General features: G+C 43.3%; 1 long non-coding RNA gene across 2 annotated transcripts; it reads right to left on the bottom strand.

The window, feature by feature from the left end:
• Positions 1 to 878: 878 nt before the first annotated feature.
• Positions 879 to 8,878, bottom strand: LOC127007951 (uncharacterized). 2 transcript variants are annotated; one of them, XR_007760717.1, is made up of 4 exons: positions 8,289 to 8,878; positions 6,414 to 6,739; positions 1,730 to 1,808; positions 879 to 1,510 (listed from the first exon to the last, which is right to left on the bottom strand). It is a non-coding gene; the product is annotated as an uncharacterized LOC127007951 (long non-coding RNA). The 2 variants fall into 2 exon arrangements; XR_007760716.1 differs by lacking the exon at positions 8,289 to 8,878 and having other exon boundaries at positions 6,414 to 8,036.
• Positions 8,879 to 15,759: the final 6,881 nt, after the last annotated feature.

Here is a 15,759-nt window from a genome sequence, read left to right as displayed (position 1 = left end):
GCCCGACCACCCGTCCGCCCGCCCGTTCCCACGTACGCCCGCCCGTCCGCCCATCCGCCCCCCGCCCCCAACCCGCCCGCAAGCGTGCGAGCAGAGGTACGACGAGCGTCAGTGCAGCGGAACGTAGCGTACGGGTTCCGTGCGTTCGTACGTGTAGCCGTACGGCTCAGCGTAGACGCTGCTGCCTGCCTACCTGACCGAGGGTGGGGTGCCCGCCCGACAACCCGACCGCAAGGTGGCCTGCCTACCTATCTGATGGCCCGACTGACAGCCTGACCACCAGATAGCTTGCCTGTCACCTGCTAGCCTGACTGCCAGGTGGCACACCCGCCCGTCGGCCTGATGGACAGACGGCCACGCCCATGCCTTCCTGACACAGTGATTAGCTAAGTCCCCACACAAAAAAAAGACACTCACACAAAAAAAAAACTCACACACCCTACATAACCTGCACCGTAGTGCTACCCCAAACCTCAGCAGCTCCCGCGTTGCACACCGCCACCGCCGTTGGTCGCCCGGCAGCATCCACCCAGCGCCTCGCACACAACAGCTAAAGAGCTAGGGAGGAAGGGGGTTATGGGGAAAAAAACATACATAGAAATGAAATCCTAGCAGTCACACAGCAACACACAGCAAAAGGTCAAACACACGGCAGGCCTGCCATCACACACACAAACACACACAGCACACACTAAACCAAATACCGTGGATATACCGTAGTGACGTGATGTGATGTCCTCGCTGCACGCGCCTCCGGACTGCCACACACACACACGCTAGCTATTGGGTATAAACACACGGGAAAAAGGCATAGAAAAAAAAGACATCCTAAATAAAATAACACACACAAGCACTCAGCGGGTGTTTGGGGCGGCAGACGGAGGAGGGCCAGTTGGCATGGGAAAGGGGAATCGCCCTGCCCAGGAGATGGATATAGTCTTGGCACCCCCCCCCTGGCGTGAAGGTTACCCAACACACCAGGCGGTAAGGCTCGACACAACCCAAATCCCAGGAGGCTCATCCCCCAACCCACTTCCAGCCCACCAACCATTCTACCCCACCCTCCCTTACCCACTGAGCACCCACAGACATACACCAAAAAAAAGACTCCACTCCCATCAGACTCCTTGGAAGAAGGCAGCCTGATCCACCTAATAAAAAAGCCAGGCTCAACCTTACGGAAGAGTCTGGCAAAACGTCGGCGGAGACAACGCGAAAGACTAACGCCTGGCCAAGCAGAGCCCGACCGCTCTGACCCCCGGAAGAGAGGCCAGAGTAGCTAGAGTCGGCTTCCTCCTACGGAGAAAACCGACAAAAAAAACTTCAGACATCTCGGAGGGAGACCGTCTGAAGGTGGAAGACTCAAACGCAGAACGGAGTCACACCCGTTCTGTGAAAGAGCCAACCGTTGTTACACCTAACACCCTAACACCCTACACCAGCTAAACAAACACCCTACACCCTGACGTGCTGCTCCCGCGCTGCGCCGATGCTCTCCGCTTACGCGCCTCTGAAAGAACAAGACCGACTTAGACACAACCCAGGAGACAGTGACGGAGAATTAGACACACTATGAAATTTGTACAAGAGCAACAGTATTTAATGATCTCGTTATTTGACCGACTATCATTTCATTACTATTATTGGTATTGTTATATTCATTACTATTATTGGTATTATTATATTCATTATTATTATTGGTATTATCATAATCATTATCATTGTTTACCTGGACGCCAGAGGATACAGGCAAAGGGTGACACACACGGCCACCTCCATCAACGTGTCTCTCCAGGCGGGGCAACACGCTGGAAGTACAGGGAGACTCAGACATGCGGAGAGGCAGCGGCAGAGACATCCAGACATCTTGGCTCAGACACAGGTGGCTGCTCCATTAACCCAGCAGCAGCGACGGGCCAAGTTTGTGGCTTTACCGTGTAGCAGCGATGGGCCAAGTTCGTGCCATGATATTTAAACCCCCCAAAATAGATGATGCATAATCTGATCACAAATGCTTTGATATATATTATGAAATGGTTTGTGTGTCCAAACTCCTTATGCAAGAGTTAAGAACATAAGGAGTCTGCAAGAGGCTGGTTAGGCTATACAAGGCCATGGCTTTATCTAACCTCTTCTTGAATGTATCTATGGTATTGGCACCCACAACATGGCCCCCAAGCCTGTTCCACTCATCCACCACTCTGTTAGTAAACCAATTCTTGCCTATGTCTTTGTTGAATCTGAATTTGTCTAACTTAAAACCATTGCCATGCGTCCTACCTGGCTCTTTTACAATCAAAATCTTATTGACATCCCCTTTATTAAATCCCTTCATCCATTTATAGACTTCGATCAAGTCTCCTCGCAACCTTCGCCTTTCTAGCGAGTGTAGATTTAACTGCTTCAGCCTGTCTTCATAAGGCAAGTTTCTCACCCCCTGAATCATCTTTGTCATCCTCCTCTGTACAGATTCTAACACCTTGATATCCATTCTATAGTAGGGGGACCAGAACTGAACCGCATAATCGAGATGAGGTCTAACTAGTGCTAAGTAAAGTTTGAGGATGACTTCAGCGCTCCTATTGCTTACGCTCCTTGAGATGAAACCAAGTACTCTGTTGGCCCAATTTTTGGCCTGAATGCATTGAGCCCTAGGACGGAGGTCAGCGCTCACTAGGACTCCTAAGTCTCTCTCAAGCCCAGACCTGCTTAGAGGAGTGCCATTTAAGGAGTAATTGTGTGAGGGGTTGTTCCTGCCTACACTCAGAATGCTACACCTCCCGACATTGAATTCCATCTGCCACTTCCCCGCCCAATCATATAGTCTGTCAAGCTCATCCTGGAAAACGGTAGCGTCCCTGTCTGATTGGGTTACACTACTGATCTTGGTATCATCTGTGAACTTGCTGACATCACTACTAATTCCTGTGTCAAGTCATTGATGTAAATAATAAAAAGCAGAGGACCCAGCACCGGCCCTTGTGGGACTCCACTCGTAACACAGCCCCATTCAGATTGTTTACCATTGATTTGCACTGTCTGCTTCCTACCACTGAGCCACCCCCTGATCCAGTTCAAAACTTTCCCATCTACACCGTGAGCCTGTAATTTTAGTAATAGCCGGTGATGAGGGACTTTGTCGAACGCTTTACTGAAATCTAGATACAATATGTCATAGTTTTCATCTCGGTCAACCGCCTCTATTACTTTAGTGTAGAAGGACAACAGGTAAGGCAAGACCTATCCTTTGTGAACCTATGCTGTGAATCATGAATTAAATTATGCTTTTCTAGATGGTCCAGAATGCTCCCGGCTATAATTTGTGGCTTTACCGTGTAGCAGCGACGGGCCAAATTTGTGGCTTTACTGTGAAGCAGCGATGGGCCAAATTTGTGGCTTTACCGTGTAGCAGTGACGGGCCAAATTTGTGCCATGATTTAAACCCCCCAAAATAGATGATGCATGATCTGATCACAAATGCTTTGATATATATATTATGAAATGGTTTGTGTGAGGGTGATTTTTCTCATTTTTCTCGCTTGGAGGGACCATTAAGAAACATGACCCCTGCTGCTATCACCACTACCGGGTTAAGGTCAACAAAATTGTAATGCCAAAATTTAATTAAGTACGGGAAAGATAGAAATTAGGGAAGATAAGTAGTTTTAAGTATTTTTAAGAATGTATAAATTCCATCTCTGTCTCTTCCGTACTTAATTGAATTTTTCTTAAACTAAAAATGGTCAAATCATCACCGATCTCTTCTATTATGCATATATAATCATTTTTGCAATTCCTAACATTATATATCCATTTAAATAATTTTTCACACATATATATAAATACTACTTTTACATATACCCTATACCAGTGGTTCTCAAACTTTCTGACATTGTTACCCCTGACAGCGCAGAGGTAGAGGACAATTACCCCTAGCCCCCATTCCTGTTCATTTACAATTATTTTACATGAAATTATAGGAAAGGAAAATATAATATTTAATTATTTTTTATTAGAAAATCAGTATTTAATACAGAATATTTGATAAGATTTTACTTTAAATTTATAGCTTGAATGAAAACCTTTTGGTATTGCTACATTAATCAGAAAAATTTTTAATAGATTTTAATATATTTTATAACTAAGTTGTAAAAATTAATAAATGAAAAGTAAAAATAAAATATTTTTCTTTTGTGAAAAAAAATATTAATGCATTATTTCATTCTCAACTGAGAAAATAAAAACATTATTGTTGTGTTATTATTTATCAATTTACTGAATTTTACTCTAAAGTATTTTTAATTTTAGAAATACACCCCAGTTTGAGAACCACTGCCCTATACTGTCCAACCCCTTATGCAAGAGTTAACCAGCATCTTCATTCTTTCATCCCTGTACTGTCCAAACCCATTATGCAAGAGTCAACCAGCATCTCCACTCTTTCATCCCTATACTGTCCAAACCCATTATGCAAGAGTTAACCAGCATCTTCATTCTTTCATCCCTGTGCTGTCCAAATCCATTATGCAAGTCAACCAGCATCTCCACTCTTTCATCCCTATACTGTCCAAACCCATTATGCAAGAGTCAACCAGCATCTCCACTCTTTCATCCCTATACTGTCCAAACCCATTATGCAAGAGTTAACCAACATCTTCATTCTTTCATCCCTGTGCTGTCCAAACCCATTATGCAAGAGTCAACCAGCATCTCCACTCTTTCATCCCTATACTGTCCAAACCCATTATGCAAGTTAACCAACGTCTTCATTCTTTCATCCCTGTACTGTCCAAACCCATTATGCAAGAGTCAACCAGCATCTCCACTCTTTCATCCCTATACTGTCCAAACCCATTATGCAAGAGTTAACCAGCATCTCCACTCTTTCATCCCTATACTGTCCAAACCCCTTATGCAAGAGTTAACCAGCATCTTCATTCTTTCATCCCTGTGCTGTCCAAACCCATTATGCAAGAGCCAACCAGCATCTCCACTCTTTCATCCCTATACTGTCCAAACCCATTATGCAAGAGTTAACCAGCATCTTCATTCTTTCATCCCTGTGCTGTCCAAACCCATTATGCAAGAGTCAACCAGCATCTCCACTCTTTCATCCCTATACTGTCCAAACCCATTATGCAAGAGTTAACCAGCATCTCCACTCTTTCATCCCAATACTGTCCAAACCCCTTATGCAAGAGTTAAGCAGCATCTTCATTCTTTCATCCCTGTGCTGTCCAAACCCATTATGCAAGAGTCAACCAGCATCTCCACTCTTTCATCCCTATACTGTCCAAACCCATTATGCAAGAGTTAACCAGCATCTTCATTCTTTCATCCCTGTGCTGTCCAAACCCATTATGCAAGAGTCAACCAGCATCTCCACTCTTTCATCCCTATACTGTCCAAACCCATTATGCAAGAGTCAACCAGCATCTTCACTCTTTCATCCCAATACTGTCCAAACCCATTATGCAAGAGTTAACCAACATCTTCATTCTTTCATCCCTGTACTGTCCAAACCCATTATGCAAGAGTCAACCAGCATCTCCACTCTTTCATCCCTATACTGTCCAAACCCCTTATGCAAGAGTTAACCAGCATCTTCATTCTTTCATCCCTGTGCTGTCCAAACCCATTATGCAAGAGTCAACCAGCATCTCCACTCTTTCATCCCTATACTGTCCAAACCCATTATGCAAGAGTTAACCAGCATCTTCATTCTTTCATCCCTATACTGTCCAAACCCATTATGCAAGAGTTAACCAGCATCTTCATTCTTTCATCCCTGTGCTGTCCAAACCCATTATGCAAGAGTCAACCAGCATCTCCACTCTTTCATCCCTATACTGTCCAAACCCATTATGCAAGAGTCAACCAGCATCTTCACTCTTTCATCCCTATACTGTCCAAACCCATTATGCAAGAGTTAACCAACATCTTCATTCTTTCATCCCTGTACTGTCCAAACCCATTATGCAAGAGTCAACCAGCATCTCCACTCTTTCATCCCTATACTGTCCAAACCCATTATGCAAGAGTTAACCAACATCTTCATTCTTTCATCCCTTACACTGGTAAACTCTGGGGCACCCTTCCTGTGTCTATATCTCCTCCTGCCTTCGACTTGAATTCTCTCACGAGGAATGACGTATCGAGACGCCTCTCCTCCGGAAACTGACCTCCCTTTCGGCCGCTCATAACTTTTGTCTCTGAAGGAGCAGCGATTAACCCAAGAACATCGCCAGACCCTTTTCTGGGCTTTCACGAGTCATGGCTGTGGTATGGTGGACCCTAAAAAGGACTCGCCATAAATCCCCTGATTCAAGCTAATTGTAGGTGGTTGTGGCATACCGCAACCCACCATGCATGACAAGTGAGTGTTTTCTACTAAACTTGGTGGAAATGCTTACCGGTCTCCCCAGCTGAAGAGGTCACGGACAGAGGAGGTCATGTGCGCCTCCCCAAGCCCATGTCCCCCGGCGTCCATCTCCCGGAACACTGCCACACAAACAAACGCTAGCTATGGGTATAAAAAAAGATTACGTGCAAAAAGTTCACACACAAAAAAATACATCCTAACAAAATAATAGTGCGAAGGCATAACGCCAACGCACACACACACACAATCATACGACAGGCCTGCCATTCACACACAGACGCACACACAAAAGAACCCACTTAACCAAACCGTTGGTGTCGTCGCGATGAGTCCTCTGCATGGTCCGTCCGCGGCATCCTGCAAAAACAGAGAGGCATATTAGAAAAGGGAACATTAAGGGCCGCTTCCACAGTCCATCACAGTCTTTGTAACACTCCCGAACCAAGCTATAGAATCCCATACTGTTCAAAATGGCACGGTCTTCGATGACACACTAAATACAAAGAGCTTTTCCTGTATTGTGTCGTCAAATTTGTGGACTTGAATAAAAACAGGATCTCAGCTTACTCATCTCCCTTCTCTTCCCTTTCCTTCATATCATAAACAGAGAGCTTTTCCTGTATAGTCTTGTCAAATTTGTGAACTTGAATATAAACAGGATCTCGGCTCACTCGTCTCCTAATCTCATCTCCCTTCTCCTCCCTTTCCTTCGTAGCATAAACACACAAGACCTTTCCTGTATAGTCTTGTCAAATTTGTGAACTTGAATATAAACAGGATCTCGGCTCACTCGTCTCCTAATCTCATCTCCCTTCTCCTCCCTTTCCTTCGTAGCATAAACACACAAGACCTTTCCTGTATAGTCTCGTCAAATTTGTGAACTTGAATATAAACTCCAGACACCGTACAAGGAAATTTCGAAGGCTCTGGTATTGGTTTCGGAGCTTACTAACCCATCATGAGGAACTGTGAAACTGGGCCTTAGACAAGGATGCAGAATTATAGCCATGCAAAAGGCAAATTACTTATATATAGTACATGAAACTGGCCATCACGGGGAGTTAACTTATGGCAAAATATATTACTAACCCCGGAAATTAAGTGAGACTGAAAATTTAAAGAAGCATTATGTGAGAGAGCACCGTGCAGGGCTTAGTAACAAGGATTTCGGTTAATTTACATTCACGTACGGATTGAGATATCGGCAAGGCTTGAAGCTGCCGATATCTTTACATGGAAGAGGCGCCTGGCTGGGACGGACAATTATACAGGGACAAAGCAAACTAGGACTGACAATTATACAGTGACAAAACTAGCTAGGATTGACAATTATACAGTGACAAAACTAACTAGCAAGCAGAGCCGGACACCACAAACACACTGGAAGGAACCTTGAGCGAAAGATAACTTAGACATTACTTAAAAGGAAGGAAGGGATGAAGATAGACAGAAGAGGAGGAAGAGAGAGAATGGACGATAGGAAATTGGATGCAAGATTTGACCGCCAGAAAGAACGTCACTCAAAGGATAACTTAGACATTAATTAAAAGGAAGGACGGGATGAAGATATATATAGAGAGAGGAGGAGGAGGAGGAGGAGGAGAGAGAATGGACGATAGGGAAATGAGATGCAAGATTTGACCACCATAAAGAATTATAAACGTTAATTAAGCAAAAGATAACTTATTTATTAAAAGGAAGGAAGGGTTGAAGATAGACAGAGAGGAGGAGGAGGAGGAGGAGGAGGAGAGAGTAAATTTAAGACTAGAAACAATCACTTGATATCATTTAGTATTCCATAATGCTGCCGAGCTCTGCACACTAGTCACTCCCAATGATTAGACAGCTAACCAGTGAAAACCTATCCTCACTAACACACTGAGGACATATGTTGACCTAAATTGACCTATCTATCTTGGTGTGACTCTCCGTGATGTCTCCCCTGCTTGGCCCGGCATCTCCGCGGTCCCACACGAGTCCGGCCTCTGTCACGGCAGCTCTGGGAAGACAAAACATATCGGACAGAAAACATACTGCATGACACACGAGGCTGGTCCATATACATACTGCACGACATTCTCTCCACTGAATCTCTCTATCATCTCTTTTTCTCTCCATCTCTCCCCGTGTCTCTCTCTCCTGTTACCTACATCTTGCTAAGCCAACACGCCCATCACCATTAAGCCAACACCCCCATCACCATTAAGCCAACACATCCATCACCATTAAGCCAACACATCCATCACCATTAAGTCAACACATCCATCACCATTAAGCCAACACCCCCATCACCATTAAGTCAACACATCCATCACCATTAAGCCAACACATCCATCACCATTAAGCCAACACATCCATCACCATTAAGCCAACACCCCCATCACCATTAAGCCAACACATCCATCACCATTAAGCCAACACATCCATCACCATTAAGCCAACACATCCATCACCATTAAGCCAACACATCCATCACCATTAAGCCAACACATCCATCACCATCACTTCCATCACCATTAAGCCAACACATCCATCACCATTAAGCCAACACATCCATCACCATTAAGCCAACACATCCATCACCATTAAGTCAATACCCCCATCACCATTAAGCCAACACATCCATCACCATTAAGTCAATACCACCATCACCATTAAGCCAACACCACCATCACCATTAAGTCAATACCCCCATCACCATTAAGCCAACACATCCATCACCATTAAGCCAACACATCCATCACCATTAAGCCAACACATCCATCACCATTAAGCCAACACATCCATCACCATTAAGCCAACACCCCCATCACCATTAAGTCAATACCCCCATCACCATTAAGCCAACACACCCATCACCATTAAGCCAACACATCCATCACCATTAAGCCAACACATCCATCACCATTAAGCCAACACATCCATCACCATTAAGTCAATACCCCCATCACCATTAAGCCAACACATCCATCACCATTAAGCCAACACATCCATCACCATTAAGCCAACACATCCATCACCATTAAGCCAACACATCCATCACCATTAAGCCAACACATCCATCACCATTAAGCCAACACATCCATCACCATTAAGCCAACACATCCATCACCATTAAGCCAACACATCCATCACCATTAAGCCAACACATCCATCACCATTAAGCCAACACATCCATCACCATTAAGCCAACACATCCATCACCATTAAGCCAACACATCCATCACCATTAAGCCAACACATCCATCACCATTAAGCCAACACATCCATCACCATTAAGTCAATCACCCCATCACCATTAAGCCAACACATCCATCACCATTAAGCCAACACATCCATCACCATTAAGCCAACACATCCATCACCATTAAGCCAACACATCCATCACCATTAAGCCAACACATCCATCACCATTAAGCCAACACATCCATCACCATTAAGCCAACACATCCATCACCATTAAGCCAACACATCCATCACCATTAAGCCAACACATCCATCACCATTAAGCCAACACATCCATCACCATTAAGCCAACACATCCATCACCATTAAGCCAACACATCCATCACCATTAAGTCAACACATCCATCACCATTAAGTCAATACCCCCATCACCATTAAGCCAACACATCCATCACCATTAAGCCAACACATCCATCACCATTAAGCCAACACATCCATCACCATTAAGCCAACACATCCATCACCATTAAGTCAATACCCCCATCACCATTAAGCCAACACATCCATCACCATTAAGCCAACACCCCCATCACCATTAAGTCAATACCCCCATCACCATTAAGCCAACACATCCATCACCATTAAGCCAACACCCCCATCACCATTAAGTCAATACCCCCATCACCATTAAGCCAACACATCCATCACCATTAAGCCAACACATCCATCACCATTAAGCCAACACATCCATCACCATTAAGTCAATACCCCCATCACCATTGAGCCAACACATCCATCACCATTAAGTCAATACCCCCATCACCATTAAGCCAACACATCCATCACCATTAAGCCAACACATCCATCACCATTAAGCCAACACCCCCATCACCATTAAGTCAATACCCCCATCACCATTAAGCCAACACATCCATCACCATTAAGCCAACACATCCATCACCATTAAGTCAATACCCCCATCACCATTAAGCCAACACACCCATCACCATTAAGTCAATACCCCCATCACCATTAAGCCAACACATCCATCACCATTAAGCCAACACATCCATCACCATTAAGCCAACACATCCATCACCATTAAGCCAACACATCCATCACCATTAAGCCAACACATCCATCACCATTATCACCATTAAGCCAACATCCATCACCATTAAGTCAATACCCCATCACCATTAAGCCAACACATCCATCACCATTAAGTCAATACCCCATCACCATTAAGCCAACACATCCATCACATCACCATTAAGTCAACACATCCATCACCATTAAGTCAATACCCCCATCACCATTAAGCCAACACATCCATCACCATTAAGCCAACACATCCATCACCATTAAGCCAACACATCCATCACCATTAAGTCAATACCCCCATCACCATTAAGCCAACACATCCATCACCATTAAGTCAATACCCCCATCACCATTAAGCCAACACACCCATCTCTCTCTCTCTCTCTCTCTCTCTCTCTCTCTCTCTCTCTCTCTCTCTCTCTCTCTCTCTCTCTCTCTCTCTCTCTCTCTCTCTCTCTCTCTCTCCCTCTCCCTTATTCTCTCTCTCTCCCTCTCCCTTATTCTCTCTCTCTCCCTCTCCCTTATTCTCTCTCTCTCTCCCTCTCCCTTAAGCCAGCAGTGAAAACCCTAACAACTCTGAACACTCCAAGGACTGTCTTACCATAGATCACATTAATGGCCAATCCCTACTCGCAAACTTTGATGAAATAAAAATGTTAATGAGTGACAGAAATAGATAATAGACACTAAAATAACTAAACAAACAGGGACTGAAGACATATGGGTCCGAGTGCAGTGCAGGATATTACCATCTGTCATAGTAGGATGTATTTACAGACACCCAAAGGCTCTCGCTAATTCATATGATCATATAACTGAAACTATACGATCTATTATGCTTCATAAAAAAACATTCTTAGTACTAGGCGACCTAAATGACGACCTTCTCTCGCCTACCAGCAAACTCTCACGCTTACTAAAGAATAATAAACTAACACAACTAATAAGCAAACCCACACGACTAACCCCCACCACTGCTACACTACTGGATGTAATAATAACCAATAACCCTGACCTCATATTACACAGTGACGTAATCCCTATCGCTGATCACGAGCTTATCACAGCCACAGTCAATATGAAAAAGCCAAAACGAATACCAGTTATAAAAACATTCAGAGACTTAAGATAAATTCTGCGAAAGCCTGCTAAACAACGTCACCGAACTGAATCAAATATTAAACACGGATAATGTTAATGACCAAGTGAGCATACTAACTTCAGTGTTCACCAGATGCTTAGACAACCTTGCTCCAATTGTAACACGTGAAATAAAACGGCCCCCTGCTCCCTGGATCAACAATGAAATTAATGAATGTATAAATCTCAGAAATACAACACAACGTAACCTCAAAAACAACAGAAAAGATAAAATACTACAAGATAGGTAGAGATACCTGAAGAAACGCGTAAAAACCCTAATTAATGTCCAAAAATAATTACTATCAGTCCCAACTCAAAGACTGCAAAGGTAATACGTCTGCCACCCTGAAAATATTACATACGAGATGAAAAAAAACATAAATTAGGACTTGCATCGAAAATAACAGCTCTGAGGGCGTGGTTGTCCCTTTCTGGGCCATGGCAACAAAGTTTTGCATATTCACACAAAATCTCGCGGCACTCACTCCCATACACTTTACAATAAGTGCTATGGCCGGACAATTCCACTGTCCGAATCATCGCCCCTCTCCCCTACTTAAGGACGGGGCTTGCAGGTGAGGGCGGGATTCGAACCGAGTCCAACATTTACGTGGGCGGGTACGGAGCACAGACACATAACATGGAAGTGCTGAGGGCGGGTATCGAGACCCGGGAGATACATAGTCGGGGGCCGTAACACATAAACACTTGGCAGATACGGGAGCAGCGGGTTCAGGCGAAGAGCTCCCGCCACCAACACACAGAATGAGGATGGACGGAGACTTCTCGAGGAGGTGGAGGTTTGTGAGAGACTGAAGGGCTGACGGAAGGTACAGGGTGCAGAAAGGAAGGGAGTGCGCTTGTTTGCCTGTTGGTGGGGGGGGAGCAGGCCTCTAGTTAACGGTCGTGTGTGTGTGTGTGTGTGTGTGTGTAATAGATGTTCCGTGTAGTTCGCTTGTTTGCCTGTTGGAAGGGGCGGAGCAAGCCTATTGTTAAGGGTTGTGTGTGTGTGTGTGTGTGTGTTAACGGCCACTTTGAATGTCGTTAAGCCCAGGGTGTGGCGTCATGAGACATCCGGGTATCATGAGACATACCATATCCTCATATACCTGAATTTCGACAAAGTACCGTGTCTTTTGTCGTCTGCTTGTCGGGGTCTGTCCCACCCAAGTTTATTTATTTTATTATGAAAGCAAATGATGACGTATGTGTGTGTGTATATAACGAGGATATTAACAATCACTCTTCTTCTTCTTTTTGTGACCTAATAAGCCTTGCATCGCTATTTAAGTCCTCATTAGTACTTTTTTACACTTAGATGCTTCACTTAGTCACTCCATGATATTAAATTTTGGGTTCCGCGATGGTAAAATATAGATATGGGATGTCTCACGACACCGGATGGCAGATGACACCACACCTCTCATAATATTATACGGGCTAGTTAAACGTGTGTGTGTGTGTGTGTGTGTGTGTGTACCTACCCTTTGGAAGGTATTGTGTTTATAAGTCGTTGGCTGGAGGGTCGTCATGTGATATGTAGAGACGTCTATTTTAATGTTATCTGCTAACCATAAACTGAATAGGATTTTAATTATAGTCTCTCCGGTGGGTATTTGGACATAGATAGATAGATAGGTAGAGAGAGAGAGAGAGAGCAGCCTACTGATTGCGATATTCCCATCCCCCCTCTCTCTCTCTCTCTCTCTCTCTCTCTCTCCTTTATTTTTATACCCAATGGTCGTTATATTAGTCTTTGTCTATTAATAATATTAATAGTAATAATAATAACAATAATAATAATAATAATAATAATAATAATAATAATAATAATAATAATAATAATAATAATAATAGTAATAATAATAATAATAATAACAATAATAGTAATAATAATAATGATGATGATAATAATAATAATAATAATAATAATAATAATAATAATAATAATAATAATAATAATAATAATAATAATAATAATAATAATAATAATGGTAATAAAATGAGTTGGTAATAATATTTGTTTTATTTACTTTTACTTATTAGTTTGATTACAGATTTTACTATCATTACTACTACTACTACTATGTCATGATTTCATCATTCAGGGAGTGGCCTGTGGCCGCGGCCGCCATCTTCCAGCCATCTTCCGCCCAGACTCGGCCGCGAGTAGTCGTCTCTCCCTAGCCTCCCGCGCCACGCTGTCCATCGTGGGGTTTTCCTGCCTGTAGTATCCACAATTCCAGAGTGATTGTGTACTCAGGCGAGGGGAGCCTTTGGGAGGTAAGGAGGGCACGGCGCGTTGCAGTGAGGGACGAGAAGGGGACAGAAGGACTCCAGGCCTAACGGACCAAGAGGAAGATCAGGGTGTGGCTTCCCCCTTCTTCCAGCTACAGCTTAGTAACCATTTCCTAGGATGTTTTAGCATAACTACTAGGTTGCTGTGTGCTTGGTGTTAATTAATTATTCTTAATTTCCAGCGAGTTTCTTTGTTGTTTTCAATAAACTTAAGAGCACGTTTATCTGGCTTTTCCTTACCCTATGAGAGATGTGATTGGTCAGATATTTAAATAATAATGAGGACTAGAGGGGCTGTGAGTCTGATAACTCAATTTTCAGTTATTTTATTTTATATTTTTTTATTGCGGGTGTGTGTGTGTCACACACACACACACACACACACACACACACACACAGTAGACTTTTTCCTCATTTATTTCTGCCCTCAATTAGGATGTTTCTTCTGTTGTACTCTCTCTTTCTCTGAATATGAAGTGAATATTTATTTTTTCGATAAAAAATAGCATGTATTATTATGGATGTACTCGATCATAGTCTAATAACAATAACAATATTTATTAGCAACCTAAAAAAAATAAAGAATCGGACATGAAGAATTATCAATAAATCCAATAAATAAATCCGAGCAATCTGGTACCGGTACTGAGAATGCTGGTACCGGTACCTGCCCACCCCTACTCGGGGCAAGATGTCATTGCCTACATTTTGCACGCCACATGCTCGAACTCTTTCATCGCCTCAGTCACTCGTCTCTCCAGCACTCAGCCCCAGCAACAGCACCATCCACTCCCTTAGGGTGCGTTCCCACCAAACCATTCAATTCAATTCAATTCCATTCAATTCATTGTCATTCATGAGTGGCTATGATGGATCACGTTAATTCCTATGTAAGCGTTCCCACCGGGTCATTCAATTCAATTCCATTCCATTCAATTCCTGGCCATTCTCATTCAATGATGCATCTGGTTCCATTTTTCTCTCTTGAATGACAATCATTCGACTATAATATATAATAATTTTGCAGGTAGCGCCATGTATATTGTCTAATATTTATATTTTTCTGCTAATTTTCATAACTTAATATTCGTGTAAGAAACAATGTGCAATTATCTATATTAATTACAGGTCTATTACGTGTTTGGTTCTCGTATTGAACGTGTTCAGTTGTCGTTGGCATCACAGAGCAACCGCTTCAGTTGTGCTTGTGCTGTCGTCATCGAAGCATGGACGTGGAACAATTAATAAGTTTAGTGCAAGACCGGCAGTTAGTAAGGAAAAAGAAGAATCTGACTCAGATCGTCTTTTTCTGCTGAGTCTTCTCCCTCTCATGAAACAACTGTCACCTATGGACAACCTTGATGCTAAAATTGAAATCCAGCAGATCTTTCGAAGAAAACTTGCAGCGAATAAGAAGTCTAGCTACGGTTACAGTACTGCCTCTCAACCAGCAACATCTGCTCGAGAAACACCATCACGACATGCATATGCACAACCAGCACCATATGCATATGAAACACAAGCACCATATGCATATGAAACAACATCACCATACGCTAGTCAGAGGACATCACCAGTATGTCATGAAACGTCATTACTCCATGACCTTGATACACCAGCATTTGATTAAGCAACAGCGTCAGCAT

This window comes from Eriocheir sinensis, chromosome 36 (genome assembly GCF_024679095.1).
Source record: "Eriocheir sinensis breed Jianghai 21 chromosome 36, ASM2467909v1, whole genome shotgun sequence".
NCBI lineage: Eukaryota > Metazoa > Arthropoda > Malacostraca > Decapoda > Varunidae > Eriocheir > Eriocheir sinensis.
The sequence above is the reverse complement of the archived record's forward strand: the minus strand, read 5'-3'. Positions and strand labels throughout refer to the sequence as shown.